General features: G+C 38.7%; 1 pseudogene; it reads right to left on the reverse strand.

Annotated features, from left to right (window-relative positions):
• Positions 1-1,338: 1,338 nt before the first annotated feature.
• On the reverse strand, positions 1,339-18,261 carry LOC105729246 (polycomb protein EED-like; annotated as a pseudogene).
• Positions 18,262-19,585: the final 1,324 nt, after the last annotated feature.

Raw genomic sequence — 19,585 nt, forward strand, 5'->3', positions numbered from 1 at the left:
TGGTTTCGAGTGATTTTCTTAGTCTTGACTTCTATTTTTATTGCACTGTGGTCCAAGTATTTGGTATTATTTCAGTTCTTTTGCATTTGCTAGGATTGTTTTATGTCCAATTATGTGGCTAATTTTAGAGTATGTGCCATGTGGTGATAAGAAGAATGTATATTCTGTTGTTTTTGGGTGGAGAGTTCTATAGAGGTCTATCAGATTCACTTGGTTCAAGGTTGAGTTCTGGTCCTGAATATCTTCATTAATTTTTTGCCTTGATGATCTGTCTAATACTGTCTAGAGTGTTGAAGTCTCCCATTATTATTGAGAGGGAGTCTATGTCTCTTTGTACATCTCTAAGAACTTGCTTTATAAATCTGGGTTCTCCTGTGTTGGGTGCATATATAATATACATTTAAGATAGTTACGTCTTCTTGTTGAATTGAACCCTTTACCATTATGTAATGCCCTTCTTTGATCTTTGTTGGTTTGAAGTCTGTTTTGTCTGAAGTTAGGATTGCAACCCCTACTTTTTTCTGTTTTCCATTTGCTTGGTAGATTTTCCTCCATATCTTTGTTTTGAGCCCCTGAGTGTCATTACATGTGCAGTGGGTCTCTTGAAGATAGCATACCATTGGGTCTTGTTTTTGTTTTGTTTTGTTTTTTAAGACGGAGTCTCACTCTGTCGCCAGACTGGAGTGCAGTGGCACGATCTCGGCTCACTGCAACCTCCTCCTCCCAGGCTCAAGCAATTCTCCTGCCTCAGCCTCCTGAGTACCTGGGACTACAGGTGCATGCCACCACACCCAGCTAATTTTTGTATTTTTAGTAGAGATGGGGTTTCACCATGTTGGCCAGGATGATCTTGATCGCTTGACCTCGTGATCCACCCGCCTCAGCTTCCCAAAGTGCTGGGATTACAGGCGTGTTTGTTTGTTTTTAATCCAGCTTGTCACTCTGTTCCTTCTAAGTCGGGCATTTATTCTGTTTACATCCAAGGTTAGTATTGATATGTGTGGGTTTCATTTTGTCATTTTGTTGTTAGCTGGTTATTATGTTGGCTTGTGTGGTTGCCTTATAGTGACACTTTCAACTTTCTTTCATCACAATGAAGATTAAAAAAAACATGGCTTAATAAAAACAAATTTTTATTAATGAAAAAGCAGTAGAATCTGAGCAGGAAGACATTACAAAGAACGTAAACAGTGTAAACATCAATGCATTCAGCTCAGTCTGATTTAATGCTGAAACATAACTCAATGCTCTATGTGTCCTTACTAGCAAACTATACTAATTCTATGTTACACAGAAAATACACTCTAATTTTGATTAGGCAAAAGTATTTTATCAAAGTCAAACCCAGCGCCAAATACTGGCACAATCACAAACAACTATAAGAATGCTGCTATCCCTGCTAAAACTGGTTTGCTGCATAGCAGCATCACATTTATGATGAGTTAGTGTTGTACATTTGGCTTTATGAGGAACTTACACTTCTAAATTTCAAATATAAAATTTTCCAACTTGATTGACCAATGTAAGCATCTTTTGCCAGAAATTCATAGACGTGTTGGCTCACGCCTGTAATCCCAGAACTTTGGGAGGCTGAGGTGGGCGGATCACAAGGTCAAGAGATCGAGACCATCCTGGCCAACAGGTGGTGAAACCCTGTTAAAAATACAAAAATTAGCTGGGCGTGGTGGCACATGCCTATAATCCCAGCTACTAAGGAGGCTGAGGCAGAAGAATCACTCAAACCTGGGAGGCAGAGGTTGCAGTGAGCCGAGATTACACCACTGCACTTCAGCCTGGCAACAGAGTGAGACTCTGGTTTTTTTTTTTAAAAAAAAAAAAAGAAGAAGAAGAAAATCTCATGTACCAAATATTACACTAGCTACAATCAAATCACCCAAGAACAGTCACATTAGACTCACTGGGTTTAATTTTATTTATATCACCTTCCATTTTGCTAGGTTTTCAACACAATTGCATTTTTGAAAGACTTAGAAAGTATCAAATCACCTAACCATCACACACAATCAACATAATTCCGATGTATGTCTCTGATAGAAAAATAAGAAAATGGATTTTCTGAGAATTAAATGGCCTGTAGGTTTTATTTGAGTTATAATCATAAGATTTCTTAATTGAATTCAACATTCTCTTTGAGTCGATCCACCAAAGTTTGAGTGATCCATATCACAGGACATAATTTTTTCACCCAAAAGATCATAATCAGCGCTTAGAACTTCAACTCTGTGACCTCCTATGCTTCCATATATTGCCACCAGAGTGTCCATTTGGATATTCCATAATTGTAAAGCATGATCTTTACTTACTGACAGGAGTAGATTTGGATCTCTTGGGTGGAATTTCAGCTCACTGATAGCATTTCTGTGGCCAACTTAGTGCTTTTAACCCTGCATTGTTATGGGATGAATTATCCCAATTATGCCTCTAGATCCAGCTACAGCCAGCAAAGGATGGCTTCTATTGCTATCATGGGTCCATGCAAAAGTGTAAAAGTTTTCATCAGCATCAGTATCCACTTAAGATTGCAACAACTGGATTTCTCCTTGTCAGTGACATTCATACAAGGTAACCCTGTTGCTTCCTACAGTTGCAAACAGTAATGGATTGCCTTCTTTACTCTGGCAATTAAATTGAACTCCAAACAGTGGTTGGTTATAATCTTTCTTGAGACTATTTACACATTTGAAAGCATATTTGCATTTCTTCGACTTCTATTTTCCCTTTCACCAACTTTGCCTTCCAGGTGGATTTGCTGTGTTTGTAGTTATATTAGGGTGTTCAGAGATTGTACCACTTTCTACTGACAGCGTCATAATTCTCCTCTCCAGAGAGGTGAGTGTTGCTGGTCTTGTCACTGCTCAGCTTCTGGTTCTTCACTGCAGGCATGTCTGTTCCGACCAGCACAGCCGACATTTCCCTCTCTTTTTAGTTGTTTGAGGGACCTCCAAACTGTTCTCCATAGTGGTTGCACTAATTTACATTGCCACCAATTATGCACAAGAGTTCCTTTTTCTCTACACCCTCACCTGCATTTGCTATTACTCGTCTTTTGGATATAATCCCTTTTAATTGGGATGAGATGATATCTCAATGTAGTTTTGATTTGCATTTCTCTGATAATCAGTGATGTTGAGCACCTTTTCATATGCCTGTTTGCTATTTGTACATCTTCTTTTGAGAAATGTCCATTCAAATCTCTTGGCCATTTTTTGATCACATTAATAGAATTTTTCCTATAGACTTGTTTGAGCTCCTTATATATTATGGTTATTAATGCCTTGTCAGATGGGTAATTTGCAAGTATTTTCTCCCATCCTGTGGGTTGTCCCTTCACTTTGCTAATTGTATGCTTTGCTATACAAAAGCTTTTAAACTTGATGTGATCCTATTTGTCCATGTTTGCTTTCATTGCCTATGCTTGTGAGGTATTGTTCAAGAAATATTTGCCCAGATCAATGTCCTGGACATTGTCCCCAATGTTTTCTTGTACTAGTTTCATAGTTTAGGGTCTCAGACTGAAGTCTTTAATCCATGTTGATTTTATTTTTGTATATGGCAAGAGAAAGGGTCTAGTTTCATTCTTCTGCATATGGATATCCAGTTTTCCCATCACCATTAATTGAAAAGACTGTCTTTTCCCCAGTGTACGTTCTTGACACTTTTGTCAAAAATGAGTTCACTATAGGTGTGGGGATTTGTTTCTAGTTTCTCTATTCTGCTCCATTGGTTATGTGTCTGTTTTTATGCCAGTACCAAGCTGTTATAGTTAATGTAGCTCTGTAGCATAATTTGGAGTAAGGTAATGTGATTCCTCCAGCTTTGTTCTTTTGGCTTAGGATAGCTTTTGCTATTCTAGGTCTTTTGTGGTTCCATAAAAATTTTAGGATTGTCTTTTTTATTTCTGTGAAAAATATCATTGATATTTTAATAGAGATTGCATTAAATCTGTGGATTGCTCTGGGTACTATGAACATTAAGAATATTGATTCTTCCAATCCATGAACGTGGAATTTTTTTCCATTTTTTGGTATCTTCTTCAATGTCTTTCATCAGTGTTTTATAGTTTTCATCACAGAGATCTTTCACTTCTTTGGCTAAATTAATTTCTAGGATTTTAATTCTATGTGTGGCTATTGTAAATTCAATTACCTTTTTGTTTCTTTTTCACATTGTTCCCTGTTGGCACATACAAATGCTACTAATTTTTGTATGTTGATTGTTTATCCTACAACTTTAGTGAATTTGTTTATCAGTTCTAATAGTCCTCCTGTGGAGTCTTTAGGTTTTTCCAAATATATCTTCATATCATCAGCCAACAAGGATAATTTCATTTCTTCCTTGCCAATTTGGATGCCTTTTATATCTTTTTTTCTTTTTTGTCTGACTGCTGTAGCTAGTACAATATTATGTTGAATAACAATGGTTACAGTGGGCATCCCTGGCATGTTCCAGATCTTAGAGGATAGGCTTTGCAGGTTTCCCCATGCAGTATGGTACTGTGAGTTTGTCATATATAGTTTTTATTGTGTTGAGGTATGTTCTCTCTATCTCAGTTTTTTAAGGATTTTTATCATGAAGGGATATTGAATTTTATCAAATGCTTTTTCAGCATCAATTGAAATGATCATACAGTTTTTACCCATCATTTTGTTGATGCAATGTATCACATTAATTGATTTGCATATGTTGAACTATCTTTGCATCTCAGGGTCAAACCCCATTTGGTCATGGTACATGATATTTCTAATATATTGTTGAATTTGGCTTGCTAGTATTTTGTTGAGGACTTTTGCATTAATATTTATCAGAGATATTGGCCTGTAGTTTTCTTTTTTGATGTGTCTTTGTCTGGTTTTGGTATAAGGGTAACACTGGCCTTATAGAATGAGTTTGGAAGAATTCCCTCCTCCTCTATTTTTCAGAATAGTTTGAATAGGAGTGGTATTAATTCTTCTTTAAATATTTGATAGAATTCCGCAGTGAAGCCATCAGCTTCCAGGCTTTTCTTTACTGGGAGACTTTTTATTATGGCTTCAATCTCATTACTTGTTACTGGTCTCTTCAGGTTTTGTATTTCTTCATGGTTCAATCTTGATATGTTGTATGTGTCTAGAAATTTGTCCATTTCTTCTAGATTTTCCAGTTTATTGGCATACAGTAGCTCACAGTAGCCACTAATGATCCTTTGAATTTCTGCAGCGTCAGTTGTAATGTCTCCCTTTTCATTTCTGATTCTATTTACTTGGATCTTCTTTTTTTTTTTTTCTTAGTTTGGCTAAGTGTCAATTTTGTTTAAGTTTTCAAAAAATCAACTTTTGTTTCATTGATATTTTGTACTTTCTTAAAAATTTCAATTTCATTTATTTCTGTTCTGATTTTTATTATTTATTTTCTTCTACTAATTTTGGGTTTGGTGTGCTCTTGCTTTTTCAGTTCTTTAAGTTGTATTATTAGATTGTTCATTTGAAATTTTTTCTTTATTAATGTAGGTATTTTTAGCTATAAACTTCCCTTTTAGTACTGTTTTTGCTGTATGCCATAAGTTTTGGTATGTTGTGTTTGCATTATAATTTGTTTCAAAAAACCTTTCAATTTCCTTATTCACTTCTTCATTGACCAACTGGTCATTCAGGAGCATGTTGCTTAATTTCCATGTCTTTGTATAGTTTCCAAAACTCCTCTCATTATTTATTTGTAATTTTATTCCACTGTGGTCAGAGAAAATGCTTGATATTATTTCAAGTTTTCTTTTGAGACAGAGTCTCCCTATGTCACCCAGGCTGGAATGCAACAGTGCAGTCATGGCTTACCGCAGCTTCAACTTCCCAGGCTCAGGTGATCTGCCCACCTCACCCTTCCAGATAGTGCAGACTACAGGTGTGCACAATCACACCTGGTTAATTTTTTGTATTTCTTTGTAGAGATGAGGTTTTGCCATGTTGTCCAGGCTATTCTCAAACTCCTGAGCTCAAGTGATCTGAGCACCTGGGCTTTCCAAAGTGCTGGGATTACAGGCATGTGTGACTGTGCCTGGTGTATTTCTATATTTTCAATGTGTTATAACTTGTTTTGTGACCTAACATATGGTGTATCCTTGAGAATGATCCATGTGCTGAGGGAAAGAATATGTATTCTGCCTTCCTTGGATGAAATATCCTGTAAATATCTACTAAATCCATTTGGTCTGTTGTGCAGATTGAGTCTGATGTTTCTTTGTTGATTTTCTATCTGGAAGACCTGTCCAGTGCTGAAAGTGGGGTGTTGAAATCTTCAGCTATTATTGTATTGAGGTCTCTCTGTTTAGCTCTAATAATATTTGTTTTATATATCTGGGTGCTCCAGTGTTTGATGCATGTATATTTAAAAATTGTTATAATCTCTTGCTGAATTGACCCCTTTATCATTACATAGTGACCTTCTTTGTCCCTTCTTATAGTTTTTGTCTTAAAAGCTATATTTTTTCTGATATAAGTAGAGCAACTCCTGCTCTTTCTCATGATTTTAAGCCCTTGATGGTAGCTGCTGCTGCCGCTGCTGCTGCTGTTACCAGCCCTATTCACTCTCTAGGTCACAAAGTAAATTGATAGGTTTTTAAGACTACACAGAAATCAAAGGGGTGGATCAGTATATGAACTGAAAATAAGTGGCCTTGTCAGTGGGCAGCTTCTAGCTCATGTGTCTGGTTTTTGTTTTTGATACAGTCTGATTAGCAGCAGAGCTGAAGCATGAAACCAAGAGGCCAATTTCCAATTTTAAATCCAGTTTTATATATGACAATAATTTTTGCATGGAGTTTATAATCTAGACCTGAAGATAATTCCCAAAAGAGTTATTAAAGTTATTTGATAGCTAGCATGGGTGGGAATAGTGTATAACCATTCAGGATGAATACTTAGAAGGACAGCATTTATTTAGATAAGATTCAAAAGGTGTTACCTTGTCTAAAAGTTAGCTTTGCTACTTTACTACCACGTGTATACTTGGTGACCTGAATTGGATTGTGGGTTTATATCTCTAGCCATTCCTTCCAGAGACATACTTTTCGCCATTATCCTGGGGATCTGTGAGCTTCATCAACAGCAAGAGTAGACACGCCACTTACTTCAGAGTGTCTTCCATCACTAATGCTCCCAGTCTGAGATTGTTATACTAACAACTACAATCTTGTGTACTTTAAAGTTTATGAAGCACTTTTCAACATGTTTTCTTATTATAACCCAGAGTATTGGACCGTCGAGTGGGATCCAGGTAGAGTTCATAGATTTAAATCCAGTTAGCAGATGAAGAAAATCAGAGGTGTGATAACTCTCTCAAGGTCCCACAAGCAGTCAGTGGCTAAGCCACGATTGGAACTCATGTCTCCCAATTTTAAATCCTGTGTTCTTCTACCACCCTCATGAGAAGGTAGTACAGGTCCCTTGTCGCCTTGCACAGAGAAGTGTGCATATGCAACAATATTGTCTATCCTGTGTCTCCACAATACTGCAATAGGTCTTTTCTGGGCTGCATTATGACTTTCACTGATCCTAAATGCTTATAACTTTATGGGCCCCTTCCTCCCTAAAAATATAAAGTGCACCCACCACTGGAGCACCCAGATATAAAAAAATATAGAACTTACATTTTACTACTGCACTGTTATAAAGATGAATATGTTTTATTGTATATTAAAACATTTTCTTTGATTTAATAGTCCAAAATTTTCTTCTGATTTTAAAATAAATTAAAACATTTTCATGAGTCCCTAAAATTATTGTGGACACTAGGCTTTGTGCCTCCTGTTTTTAATGGAGAAGAAGGCCCTGGATGTTTTTCTGGACAGAGTGAGGCAATAAGAATAGGAGGACTTGCTAGAGTACTTCATAATATGAAATTTATGGACAACCTGAACCACTGAAATCAATTAAGTGGTATAGAAAATTCTGGACATATGTAGAGATGTGCATTTTTCTGAGGAAAGCATGCATAGTTTACATTAGATTCTCAAAGGTATCCATTTTCCAAAAACAGATTAAGAAAAAGGAGACCATCTATTGTAGTGAGGGTGCACTGAGGAATCCCATGCCAAGTCTTTTTGAGATAACTCAACATGTGTATTTCTATGGACAATAGAGGCAGTTGCATAGGTTTAGATGCTCCTTGACTCAAGCATAGGTACTGCCCCCCAATCCACCCCCCATAGAGAGGCATGGTCAAATCTTCAACTCTGTCCTAACAGCCTTGAAGGATTGGTCAGGTGAAGAGAACTATAGCTTTGGAGTTAGTCTCCCGGACCCCAGGATTAAGCTTCGTCTAACCCTTTATCCACCAACTTCTGAGGCTAGTCCTCTGGATAAGGAAAGAATTTACCCTGAAGCATGAAAGATCCAAAGGCCATGTGCTTTGGCTAGGGACAGTGGCTGATTGTTGGCAGAAGTAAGACATCGGGTGGTGTCACTTAAATGCCCTCAAGCCAGCCCTTGGCAACTTGTGCCAAATTTCTCAACAGAAGGCTCTGTCAACTAAAAGAGCCACAACACCCTTTAGGAAGTTAATAAAGAGCTGCAAACATTGGCAGGAAGAGAACCCACCCACACACTGGCAAGAGCAACAGCAGTGATGAGAAGAGCCCTGCAAAGGCTAAAGAACAGGGGTACAGAGGTGGCAGCTGCTAATCAGGACCAGCAAGAGGCCAAGAGGAAAGTGACTTTGATGCTGGGTGCAGAATAATATAATAATGTCCATGATTACAAGAAAGGGGTACAGACTGGAGGGCTTGGGGCAAGGTAACTCTCCCACAGTGTGAGGGCTCAGAGCCCCACCCCCACCCTCAACCCACTGGAACACCCACATGAGAACAGCAGCAGTGGAAGCAGGCAATCCCGTAGGAAGAAGGATTTTTATCACTGACATTGTTTAGGATGGCTAGCACATGATGAGCATGAAAAGCAAGACAGACTTTGAGTCAGTTTTATTCTTGTTTTTAAATTCACCACAAGCAGTGCTGCCCTCTCCTCCTTATTGCCTGCACCTGGGGTGGAACTCTCCCACCACATCTCCCCACTTGGCACAACATTGCCCCAATCACTAGGGTCTGAGAAATAATGGAGATGAAATTAGCCTCCTACTATTGACAGATTGCAAAATAACTTTGGCTCTCCTGGAGGGAAGGCTGTCCATTTGTAGTTCTTCCCACAGAGGCCTAGGAAGCAAGTGGCCAAAGGAAGAAAATGCTAAGTCAAGCCCTGGATGGAGTGATGGCAGCCAGTATCCCACAGCTAGAGAGAATTCCTTTCTGTTCTACTTTTGTAGCTTGCTTCAAATACAAAGGGCATTGATTCATGTGGGCTGCAGAAACACTTCCATATGGGCACAGCATTAGATGCTTGGGTCTTCAAGAGCTTAAAGTGAATGGGAAATGTAGAGTAGGCCTTTCATAATGTAACGTTCCAATGATCCCACCACTTTGGGGGCAGGGGGGTCCAGAATTGACTCTTCTTTTTACCCTAATAAAGATCTCACGTAGAAGTTTCTTCTAATTTGTGGTAGAAATACGCGCTCACCTTGTTTGCCTTTTTCTTCTGTTAAAGCTGTATTCCCTCCTGTCTTTACACTGCTTTTGTCCTCTAGCCTCACCTTGGAAATACAAATTTCCTATGTGGAGTCTATTTAAATGAATGCTGCGTCTCTTTTACTCATACACCAAAAACTTTGAAATCTGGCCTTTTCATTCCAGAAGGATATTTGGGGTGCGGGGGGGAAATCTCATTAGCTTGTCAGTGAAATGTATATTTGGTGCACATCAAACAATACAAACTTGGACAGGAAATAAATGTATTGTGCTCATTAAATTATTATTTTTTTATGAAAATGAATGCCTGAAAAAACAAATGCATTTGTGTGTGTTCAACTACTCTTAGTTTTATAATAGGATTTACTCTTTTCTTTTTAAAAATCCCTTTTCTTCAAACTTATAAAAATAATAAATCATTTATTTCCATGTTCAACTTGATTCCCTAGTGTTTGATTACTGTTTCACCAAAAGGAAAATAAATACAACGCGTGCATTAAAGTAATTCAGTGCAAATTGGGCATAACACAAAATTACATTATTAACAGCTGTTAAATGACTATAAAATGTAATTAGACACACGCAATTCACTACCCATGAACTGCACCTGATTTCTGAAATATCAATTTAGAACTTTGATTATTCATGACAAAAGAGAACATACTTAAATTTTAGGTTTAAATTCCTGATAATGAATGTATCCCCCTATGACCTTTACTGGGATTCCAAATAAGAGGAGGAGGAAAGGGTTGTTTAAGTGCAGGAGGGGGATTGTGAGTTATCATGTGGGTGCGGGCTGGGTTCCCACTGAATCCCTGCCAGCTGCAGTGAGGCATGAGTGCCTTGGTTAAATTTTAATTCTCTGCTTACAAAGAAGCAACAAAGCCCAGCACAGACACTTCTAGATGTTAACGACTGTTGCTCTTCTTGACTCCTCAATTTCTTGACTGCTTTTTCATTGTATCCTATTAATTTGCTTAATAAAAATAAATAAAATAATGCCAGTCAAAAAATATGGGGATATTTATTCATTGTGCACTCTTTTCCTCCAAGGCAGGATGACGTGATGTCCAATACATGCTTTGGGATCCACATGGGAACATAACTGGTTCTCACTGCAAACTCCTGACTCTGGACACCCTGGCTTTTCCTACTCTGCCCCTACCTACCTTCTGAGTCTGATTTCCAGCTTCTCCCTTCTCTAACCAAGGCTACTTGCTATTTACCCAAATGTGCCTTGGCTAGATTACTTTCCCCTTTTCATAGTCCTCTCTTTCCTTTAAGCTACAGTTCCACGTGCACATTTCCTTCTTGGAGCTTTGACTAACCCCCAAATGAGAGGACTCCTTTCCTTCATCAGATCCCCTGGAGCCTCAGCCTGAGCCTCTTCTTTGACAGCTGCTACACTGTTTTCTGATGAGAGGTTGGTATTGCACAGTGGGTTTATAGTATGGACTCTGGGGTCAGACAAAATTGGGTTTCAATCTTGGTGCTTCTAATTTCTGGTGGTGTGATTATGAGAAAGTTGCATCACTTCTCTGAGCCTCAATCTCATAGTTTATAAAATGAACCCAATAATAGTTTAATTTCTTCATTCTCAAATCATGAGGATATGAGAGTTATGGAATTCAAAGATTTGGGGATTTAAAAAGGTATAGTGCACATTTTATATGCTACAAAAACACCCCTCAGAAGGGATACTGCCTTGAAAGCAAATACTTTAGTACTCCTACAGTGAAACAAATGAATAATTACACAAAGTAGGTTAAAATGACAAAGAGCCTCATGTCAGTTCAGGTCAGCTTTTGCTGCCAAATTGGTTCTGGAAAAAATCATATGAATCAACTTCGGGTTTTTAAAAACTTTGTACTTTAGAATTGTAGATAAAAGATTGTGGACTTGTGAGGGTTAAATAAAATATGTGCAACACTTAACATGGTGCTGGCACATAAGAAATGCTTAATGAAAGTATGCTACTGTTATATGGTCATTCGTGTCCTTGGCTTTAACCCCTTATTGTCAGCGAACTTTTGGAAAGGAAGAGGTTTTGTCTTAAATGGCCAACACGTTGCATTGAATTGCTCTTTGTAGGTGCTCAATAAATAGTCTTTGACCGGAAGAAAGGCATCATCACATTGCTTAAATACATTTCCAGTTACAGAAATGCAGAGCCTTGTAAATGGCTATATTCTAAAGATTAGATCTGAATTCCTCCAAATAAAGCTTATAGTCTGGGCCACCAAGAAGTAAAATATGTCAAAATAAAGTCACATGGATTTTCACAAGGAGAGTTACCTTGCTTCATCTCTCACAACAATCATACAAACACGATCAGCTTGCAGACAGAGTGGGAAAAGAATGCAGTTGAGAGCAAGTACACTATCCACAACCTGGCATGAATCTAAGCAAGGGCAAGAGAGAGGCGTTTGACCCGGAGATCACGTGAAGCCAGAATGGGAACTGAGGGAAAGTTGCTGACTCCTGGGTGGGATGAGTACTTTGGTGGCACAAATTGGTGGTCTGAGGGCATTTGCCCTCCAAATGCAACCAGCACAATCAAGACTAATTGCTCTTTGTTAGCAGCCTCAATGCAGTCCCCAATCTGAACAGGTCTCCTTCCCTCATGCTGACACCCCTAAGAAGATTCAGCACTTGAGAGTAATTTGACCAAGCCTAACTTGAAGTGATAATACTTTTAGAGCCCTTCCAAGATCTTTCTACAGGAAAGAAAGATTCTGCAGGCACATTAGAGGAGCTTGTCTTCCCTTAGCACAGGTAACAGCCTCAATGAACCCTACTTGTGATATTCACACAGATGAAGGGAGAATAGATCCCTAAGGAGAAAAATGAGCTGCCTTCTACACTGGTTGAGATATAGTTTATTGAATGGCAGGTCACTTCGCTTGGATGATCAGCCATTTGTCATATGTGACTGGAGGCCTCTGAGAAATAGGGACAGGGAATGGGAAAGAAATCAATGGGAGTTCTGGCCCAAGAGAAACATTTGCCAGCATGAATTCATTAATTAACTTCTCCAAAGTCTGCTTTTGTCTTTTAGCCTCAAGGCCACTCCTGAGTTCAAGATGGTCTCAGTGTAGGAACTAGTCCTATTAACAGGCCAGAGGACCTGTCAAGAGCTAGCTAGTGCAGAATCTTTGCTCCTGCAATACTTCCTGCAAAGGCAGTCGTATCGAAAGAGGCTCTTTAAGTGCATGAGATGGGTTAGATTCACTTTGAAATGATGGTCTCATATCAAAAGATATGCCTGTAAAGTAACAAGACTGGCTGCTGCTGTTTTAATTTCAATAAATGTAGGTGAGGTCTAGCCCGTTATCACAGTGATATTCACACTGTTGAAAATATTTTTGAGATCCCTTTTTGGGGACTACTTCCAGAGTTTGCACTATGTTCTTAAGAATCTCTTAAATGGTGACAAACCCATATTTTTACGGGGTGAATTTGATTTTGGGAAAGACCTATAAATGACCCTAAAGCAAAGTAATAAAACTTTTCATTAGGTAGCCTAGCACATGCCACTTAAACATAGAGTAATGCAACAATATAAATGAAAGAAATAATGGCATTTGCAGCAGTCTGGTTGGAGTTGGAGACCATTATGCTAAGTGAAGTAACTCAATAATAAAAAACCATATATTATATGCTCTCACTTATAAGTGGGAGCTAAGTTATGAGAACACAAAGGCAAAAGAATGGTATAATGGACTCTGGGGACTCAGGGAGAAGGGAGGAAGAAGGTGAGAAATAAAAGACTACATATTCGATGCAGTATACACTGCTTGGGTGACAGGTGCACCAAAATCTCAGAAATCACTGCTAAAGAACTTATCCATGTAACTAAAAAAAACCTGTTCCCCCAAAACTATTAAAACTTTAAAAACCCAAAAACAAAACTAAAAGAATAATAAAAATAGAATAAGGAAGAAACAACGCTTTTCTCAGTGGCTAACCCTAAAGGGAAAAGAATGAACTTTCACGCGCTCCTACCATGGGCCAGTTAACTTTATATGACCTTAATCTTATTTCATCTTTAAAATAACTGTCTTAAGGTATTCATACTCTCATGTATAAATTGAGGCTCAGAGAAGTCAAGTACCTTCCACAATGCCACACAGCTCATCGGTGCAGAGCTGAGATTGATGGCCATTTCTTCCATTCATCTGGAAGCCAGAGAGTGTTCTTTCTGTTACACCAAACTGCCTTCTTTGATAGTCATTAAAAAGGGGAAAAAAGCGTGATCCTTCTCATCTTGATACACTCACAAAATTTCTTTCTCATTTTCACACCAAATAAAATAAAGTGGAAATACATATAAGTTATTTGCTTTGAGATAGGAGAATATCAGAAAAGTTATGAATGAATCAGTCATTTATCAATCAGATAACTTTAGGTGATGAAGAGCTTTTTTATTTAAATAAACCCTGGGAATTATTTGATAAATGTAATAATTCTGATGGAAATGACTTATTTTTCCTAGTTAACCTATATTTTAACTTCCAAATAAAACTGGCAGTGGTGGTGGCCCCCAGGGAGTTTACATTCTGGTGGGGAGGACAGAATCCCCCTACCTCAAAATGAAGTAAACAGATAAAAAGGAAGCAACAGATAATTGCAAGTTCTAATGAGGTCTACGAACTAGTAAGAGGTTGAAATAGAGAATAATATACTTTAGGCCTCTCTAAGGCAGGACAGGATGTCACATGAAATGTGGGGCCAAGAACACTCCAGATAGAGGAAACAGTCTGTGCAAAGGCCCCAAGGCTGAAAAGAGCTTGGTATATTCAAGGAACAAAAAAAAGGCCAAGATTATGGTGAAAGAGAAGAAGTAGTGGCACAAGATGAGGTGGAAGGGAGGGTTAGAAGCACATCATAAAGAGTTTCCTCAACTGTGGTAGACTTCGAATTCCATTTTAGATACAACTGGATGGGTTTAGGCAGAGGAATGACATGATAGATACTTACTGAAGGTAGATCACTGGCTACAATTGTGGAGACTGGACTGGAAGAAAGCAAAAGCAGAAGAGGGAGGCCTCCACTGTAGGTGTAAAGGAAAGCAATGATGGTGACTGGGACTAGGGTGATGATGGTGGAGATAGAGAAAGGAGGCTGGACTCAGGATATATTCAGAGATAGATTCAAGGGACTTCTAATGAAATGGATATGGGGACTGAGGAAAAGAAGCAGCCTAGGATGAATCATACATTTGGGGCGTGCATGACTTGGTGAATGATGGTGCCAGGAAACCAAGGAAGGCTGGAAAAGTAACAGTGTTTTGGGGGGAAAATTAACTTTCAATTTGGGACTTGCTTAGTTTGAAAAGGCTTTAGAAATATCTACATGGAGATGCCAGTTAAGCAGTTGGAGATGTGAATCTGGGATAAAAACATAAATTTGGAGGTCATCAGCATATGTTGTTATCTACAGTCATGGACTTCATAAGATCACCTAGGGAGAATGTGTATATAGTAAAAAGAAGATGGAAGCAGACTGACCTCTGGGGTTCCCTAACATTCAGAGTCTAAGTAGAGGAGGAGTCAGCAAGGGACATTGAGAAGGAGTGGCCTATCATGTAGAAGAAAAAGAGAGACTGTTGATTGGTGAGAGAGGACATTCTTGAATTGTACCATTTGTTTGTTTGTTTTGTTTTTGAGACGGATTCCCACTCTGTTGCCCAGGCTGGGGTGCAGTGGCATGATCTTGGTTCACTCCAACCTCCACCTCCTGGGTTCAAGCGACTCTCCTGCCTCTGCCTCCCAAGTAGCTGGGACTATAGGTGCACACAACCACGCCCTGCCAATTTTTGTGTTTTTTAGTAGAGACAGGGTTTCACCATGTTGGCTAGGTTGGCCTTGAACTCCTGACCTCAGGTGATCCATCTGCCTCAGCCTCCCAGAGTGCTGGGATTACAGGCGTAAGCCACCACACCCCGTCACTGGGCCTCTGATTTTCTTTGCTTGGGTTTTCTCTAGTAGGCAGGCATCCCCAGGCTTCACAGAAGAGAGGAGATGGGGCTGTCTCAATTGATTATCCTTGTGTATACTGTAATTAATGCATAGTGGACAGCTACAGAAGTTGGGTATAAAACAAAGGACTTGGAAGCTTCTGCTTTGCTCCTTGACTCTCTGTTACTCAGGCTTCATAGCACCAACAATTTGCATCCAAAGTCAGGAGAAAAGACACCAGGGGTAGCAGTGCACCCTCCTCCAATTCCCACTTACAGTGCTCAAGCACATTTTTCCCTTCACACCACCCCACTACACCCATATACACACATTGCACAGTAGCCTCACATCCTCACCCCAGCAGGAAAGGTGGTGAATATAGGAAGAGGGTGCCTACATAGAGAAAAAGTACTGGCCTGGAGTGAGGAGATCTGGCTTTTACTCTGGCATGGCCACTAATAAGCCCCACAACCTTAGAGAAAACTCAAACAGAGACCACCTCTCTGGGCTCAGACTTCAGACTTAATAAATTGAGAGACTGAACTGGATTATTTCAAAACTTCTTTCTAGCTCTAATATTAACATTCAATGTGAACAGAGATACTCATAACCATTTTTTAGAATAGGAAACAGGTAGAGTGATTAAGTGACTTTCTCAGGATTATACCAATGGTAAAATGGTAGATCTAAACTGAGACAGGTCTCGACCTCCTGCCTTCCCACCACAGAGCTGCCATGATCTCCCTATGTTCTAGAAACCCCAGACACAAAATGTGGAAACAGTAATTACGAAACAAAATCAAAACAAGCAAAAAAAAAAATTAGAACATACACTCTTCCAGTCTTAAGGCATCTTCTAAATGGCCCAACAGACTCTTTTTTTTGTATGTTTGTCATTTTCCTTCTCATGATTGTTCATTTTTTTCTGTTTCTTCCTTTCTCATTCCTTCCTTTCTCTTTTCTTTTTTTTTTTTTTTTGTTTTTTGAAAGGATCTGAATGGTAATCTATTGTCAACCACCTTTCCCTTTTATTTGTGCTCAATTTTTTTTTCATCATAATCATTCACTTTCTCTCTCTCTCTTTTTTTTTAATTAACATGAGGTCCTGCTACATTTCCCAGGATGGTCTCAAACTCCTGACCTCGAGTGATCCTGCAGCCTGAATTCAGGGTTCTTTTAGTGTTTGGTAGTTATGCAAAACCTCCTGAAGTCATAGTTTCCACATGTCAAGATTGTACACTCACTTTCTGGGGCTTTTAAGAAGGGCCTCGGGCTCCCACTTTACTACGTACTGAAGATAGGCTGAGGTACTTCCTCCTGGTAAGCTAGTCTTTTGCTGTGACCTACTTTAAAATACCAGGGGTTTTCTCACTTGCTCTCTACCATTTCTGTGGTTTCCATAGATCCCTCAACCCCATACAATGTCAATTTCTCCTGCATGAGTGGCTTTAATATTATATGTAGATGATCTCTTAAAAGCACCACCATGTCTACTAGTTACAGGCATAGGTTGAAATTCCAGAGTGGGAAATGTCACACATGTACACTGTTCTGTAACTACATATCACTTTTCAATGTAGTATCTCATAATATTCTGTCAACTTTGTGAAGGACTATTATTAATGTATGTTTGACAGATAAAGAAACTGATGCCCAAAATGGGCTAGTGATTTTTCCTAGATCACAGAGTCAGTGAATACCAGAGCTAGAACCTGAACCCAAATCTTTTCACTCCCAAGCTCATATTTTTGTCTTTGAGAAAGTGTCCATAGAAAGCATTTTGCTTACTTGCAATGATTCATTGGTAGTGGATGTATGAAGTTCCGTCTTAAGGATTGGGAGGTCAAGACTAGAATAAGCGTTAAAAAAAAAGTAGTGTGATCAGTCAGTCCTGAATGTAGTTTCAAGTAGAAGCCAGATGAGCATGGGAAATTGGGCTATATTTGTGGTCCCTAAGATATGCAAAACCTTACTTCTTGTCTCATTGATATGGTGTCAAGCACTTTTAAATATTTTGAAGTTATGGCACTCTAAACTAGAATTTATTTTCTTTGAGGCTTATATTAATAGACTACTAGATGTAAAAATAATTCCTCAGATAACTTAGTTCAATATTAAGAACTTTGTGCTGCCGAATGTGGTAGCCACTGGCCACATGTGACACTTGAGCTCTTGAAATGCGGCTAGTCTAAACTGAGATGTGCTTTAAGTATAAAATAATATTGGATTTAATTACTCAATATAAAGAAAAGAAGGAAAACTGTCACTAATAATTTTTTCTATGGATTATACATTAGATGATAGTATTTGGGGTACATTGGGTTAAATGAAATATACCATTAATTTCATCTATTTCTTTTTACTTATTTTTAAAGTATCTACCAAAAAATCTACAATTTTATATGTAGTTCACATTATATATTTTGATTAAACAGTGGCATCTGCCACTTGTTTTTGTGAATAAAATTTTATTGGAAAACAGCCATGCCCATTCATTTACATATTTTCCATGGTTGTTTTCATGCTGTAATGGTAGAGTGCAGCAGTTGTGACAGATCATACATTGAATTATTTACTATCTGGACCTTTCCAAGATAAAGTTTGCATATCCCGATCTAGAATCACAATCTTTGTGTGTTTATTATTTGTGATGTACCGTATGAAGCTCTTCACATGGATGAGTTCATTTAATTCATACAATCGCTCTGAGAGGGCTTCAATTATTTTCTCCATTTTGTATCAGAAAATTGAGACCCTAAGTGACTCAACCAAGTGCACAGATCTAGTAAATCCCAGGAACAAGCCTTCAAACCCAGCTCTGTCTGACTCTAAAGCTTGTGCCCTTAATCACCACACCATATTGCTTCCCTGTAAGGCTATTGCTTCTTTCTTTCCCTTAAGCTTACATTTATGAATTGCTGCTGCCTTCCACTTCCCTTTGGAGCCCTGCTCTCACTTAGCCTGATTGATGAAATGTATTTTTCCTTACTTTGCATTTACACTGTGTCAAATATCCAACTAGTAGCTTTACATGCGATAATATCTCATGCAATTCCTCTAACTTCCATATTCAAGCCCTTGCTTTTGCTGTTTACTCTGCCAAAAATCTGTTTCTTTCTTCATTCCTCCTATTTAAATCCTAATATTCCTCCAGGTTCCCTTAAGCCTCACTTGCTTCTCTGAGAAGCTATTCTTACTTTTGCTCCTCTAGTGCTCCCTAGTCACATTAGGCCTCTATATATGCTATGTTGCTTCTTCCCTCACAGCACTTGATGTTTCATCTCCTCAGCTTTATCATACTTTTCCACAGGGCAGGTTGTATTAGTCCATTTTCACACTGTTGATAAAGATATACCAGAGTCTGGGAAGAAAAAGAGGTTTTTAATGGATGCTTTTTAATGGACTTACAGCTCCACAAGGCTGAGGAGGCCTCACAATCATGGTGGAAGGCAAGGAGAAGCAAGTCACATCTTACATGGAGGGCAGCAGGCAAAGAGAGAGAAGAGCTTGTGTGGGGAAACTCCCGTTTTTCGAACCACCAGATCTCCTGAGACCCATTCACTATCATAAGAACAGCACAGGAAAGACTCACTGCCAAAATTCAATCATCTCCCAATAGGTCCCTCCCATAACACATGGGAATTATGGGAACTACAAGATAAGATTTGGGTGGGGACACAGAGCCAAAACATATCGCAGATCTCATGCTCCTTCAGAGCCTAGTTTAGCATTCACTATGGGTGTTCAGTAGGCTTGTAGAATGAATGCCTTAAGAGGCCTGGAGCACTAAACAGAGGAGAGTGAAATAACACAACTTATATTACCAAATCCTGAAAAGACATCTGACTGTTGATGACTGCAGTCTTATAACCAAGGAGCACAACAGAAATACGTGATTTTGCTTTTAACAACTTATCAAAACTTGATTTATTTCCATTTCATGACAATATTGAGTACATGGTTCATAAATTATGTACTTAAACTTAGATTAGAAGTTAGAATGAGTGGCTCAGAAGACTACTGCTTTGATATTCTTTAGAAACCAAGATTGAGAGCT

Source organism: Aotus nancymaae, unplaced genomic scaffold, assembly GCF_030222135.1.
Source record: "Aotus nancymaae isolate 86718 unplaced genomic scaffold, 86718_ANA_hifiasm-v0.15.2.pri h1tg000004l, whole genome shotgun sequence".
In the NCBI taxonomy this organism is placed as follows: domain Eukaryota; kingdom Metazoa; phylum Chordata; class Mammalia; order Primates; family Aotidae; genus Aotus; species Aotus nancymaae.